Here is a 3,250-nt window from a genome sequence, read left to right as displayed (position 1 = left end):
GTAATACATCATAGCCAAAAAGGTTTATTTTAGGAAAACAGAGTTCAACATTAAAATATCTATTATTGTAACTGATCATTTTTATTGAAATATCTATTTATATTTCAGTAAGATTTTAAGATTATCAAAAATGGATGTCAAATTAAATCAACTGCCTTTTTGACATCTATGGAGAGAATCATGTTTTTCTGCTTTGCAGAAAAGGTTGAGCATCCCTAATCTGAAAACACATTTTTTCACTGTATTAATTGTCGGTCATATTTTTCACTGTTAAGTTCTTATGTGTGAATAAATGTAAGAAAATGATTGCTTATCCGTACCATATAAATTCAGAGACAGGAATAATGGTGTGATGTCAAATAACCACAGATTTTCTACGTGGGTGGCTGAGATAGTGACACCTTGCTTTCTAATGGTTCAATGTATACAAACTTTGTTTCATGCACAAAATTATTAAAAATGTATAAAATTACCTTCAAGCTATGTGTCTATGGTATATATAAAACATAAATGAATTTCACATTTAGACTTCAATCCCATTCACAAGATATCTCATCAGGTATGTGCAAATATTCCAAAATCTTAAAAAATCTGAAATCCGAAACACTCTGGTCCCAAGCATTTCAAATAAAGTATATTCAAACTGTACCACTATATTAAAAAACACACATTACCTTAAACCAATAGCCATTATCAGACTCAAGGGTAACACACTAGAAGTATTCCCATTAAGATTAAGAGAAATAGCCCACATTTTATTTTTCTATTCTCCATTTTATTCCTAATCAGTATACTATATAATAAAAGTGGCAAAGTTATTTCCATTTGGGCAAAAAGAAAATGATAAATTTTGTTAATCTTTAACATGTACTCATACAAAAAATATAATTTTCTTCCCTAATTTTACATGTCCAAAGTGGAGTGGGAAACTAAAGAATAAGAACACTTCCATCTAACATAAAAACATTGATTTGCTTCTTTCTAAAGTAGGGTGAGGGCTGGGAAATTGGAGAAGTAGATGAGAATTTATCTAAACAGCTAAAAGTGTCTCAAAACTTCAAAGGCTTATTAATCAATTAATGGGAACTAAGAACAAACAAATACTGCCTTGTTCAAATCAGTATTTGACTTAAAAGACTACACAATGAAATCAAATGTATGATAGACATGTGAATTCACAAATTCTATTTTTCAGAATCATCTTGAGAGTCAAACATGAGAATTTTTATAATCCTGAAATAAAACTACAGAATTTGTCTATTTTATCCTGAGGACAAAAAGTATAGGAATTAAATGCCTGAGATGTTTCAAATGTCAACTGCTACTATCACATGCAGTCTTAGAGGATCAGATAAGAAAGTATTCTTTTCAAGTCTATACCAACCTCCTCTGCCAGACCTAAGCCCCTTCTAACAATTTTTTCATGTTCTCTGTCATCTAGATCATGCAACTGTCATCTGGATCAGTGCTGGCTAAAAGAACTTTGAGATGATGGCAACATTTCATACCTACGCTGTCTAATAAGGTAGCCATAAGCCACATGTAACTATTGAGCACTTAAATGTGACTTATGCAACTAAATTTTACATTTGATTTAAACTTAGCTACTTTAAATTTAAATAGCCATATTTAGTTAGTGTCTACCGTATTGGGAGAAGGTACATTCTAGATCTTTCAGCAAAAGAATCGTGGAGTTATGTGCACATTAGACCCAAAATACAGTCATGGCTAGTGTATTCAGAGCCATCTTTCAGATAAATACTGAGAGCTCTAAAGCCTTCCCAAAAAGAAAGCTATAAGATAATTATTAAAAACCCCTTTTGCCCTCCCCTCCCGCACCTTTCCCTTCTACTATAAGAACTCACTCCCCATGCCTTTTCTCTTCTCTAGAATGGCTGCCAGACTTCCCTTAAAAATAAGGCAAATACATCTAGGTCACTTAAAACATCTTTATAAGCAGCCTTAAGCTTTCCAAGGTTACCTTAAAATCCCCCTTGGATACAGATTTAGAGATTAAAATGAGAACTGTTTCACACATATGATATGTTCATCACAATACTTGCAACTAAAAGGTTGGGATTTTTTTGGTTTTGGGGTTTTTCTGTTTGTTTGTTTATCTTTTACTAACTCACGAGTGTCCTAAGTCATAAAGAATAGAAAAAGATTCTAGGAATTTGGGGAGGTACATGTATTTTCTATCTTTGAAATTCTAAATCTTAGCATAGTACCCAGCACTGACTACAACAGGTGCTCAATAAATCTTCGTCACATAGCAAAACAGACCAAACTATCCAATAATGTCAACTATACATTCAAATCTATGACCCACTAGCCTACTCTTGCCTTTAAAACAGAAGACAGATAGCAACTAATTTTACATCAACTTTTTATTCATAACTACTATAACATCAGAAAATGATTGTATTTTTATGAACAAAAACATTTATTTGCTGTCTGCAAAGAAAACTGCCATTTATAAATTACAATAATTTAATTTGCTGTTCTATGGGATTGAGATCAATTTGTTGGCAAATCCTTAAAAACTATCGTACTAAAAATAAGTTCTTATTAAAAAAAAAAGCCATATAAAATTCAATTACAAAATAATGACTAAAGCAAACAGAATGCATGAGAAATTTATGACAGATGTTGCCATATATATAATGTGAAGAAATATGAAAGCAAATACCTTTTCCCCAACTGAAAAATTAATATTCATTATTGACTTTCCCTAACTGCACTTGTTTCTTTTTTAAATTAATTTTGTATGTAACTTTTTAATTCCTTAATAAAAAGAAATATTTACTCTTTATATTTTCATAACTCACAGATTTATAGTAATATGATAGCTTATTAAGAAACAATTTATGCCACCCATTAGCTATAATGTTATTTAGAATGAGGAAACTAATGCCATTCAAAGACATGAAAGTATTTTAGGCAACTGCTTTATCTATGGGGCATTTTACTCCCACAGCAATTGATGATAAAGATTAGTGTAGCAAGGGCCAGCCTGGTGGCGCACTGCTGCAGTGCACCGCTTGGGAGCGTGGTGGCACTCCCGCTGAGGGTTCGGATCCCACATACAGACCGGTTCCCGCTCACTGGCTGAGCGAGGTGCGGGCACAACACCGAGGGTTGCGATTCCGTTGCCGGTACCGGTCCGGTACGGGCGCGAAACTGAGGGTTGCGATCCGTTGCCGGAAACGAAAAAAAACAAAAAAAAAAAAAAAAAAAAAAAAAAAAAAAA

General features: G+C 33.0%; 1 protein-coding gene across 1 annotated transcript in view; it reads right to left on the bottom strand.

Moving 5' to 3' along the window:
• Window positions 1-3,250, bottom strand: part of DNAJC13 (DnaJ (Hsp40) homolog, subfamily C, member 13) — a 127,920-nt gene that overhangs the window by 99,348 nt on the left and 25,322 nt on the right. The window lies entirely within an intron of this gene.

Source organism: Galeopterus variegatus, unplaced genomic scaffold, assembly GCF_000696425.1.
Source record: "Galeopterus variegatus unplaced genomic scaffold, G_variegatus-3.0.2 Scaffold3317, whole genome shotgun sequence".
NCBI lineage: Eukaryota > Metazoa > Chordata > Mammalia > Dermoptera > Cynocephalidae > Galeopterus > Galeopterus variegatus.
Note: the sequence above shows the minus strand (reverse complement) of the source record. Positions and strands in the feature narration are given on the sequence as shown.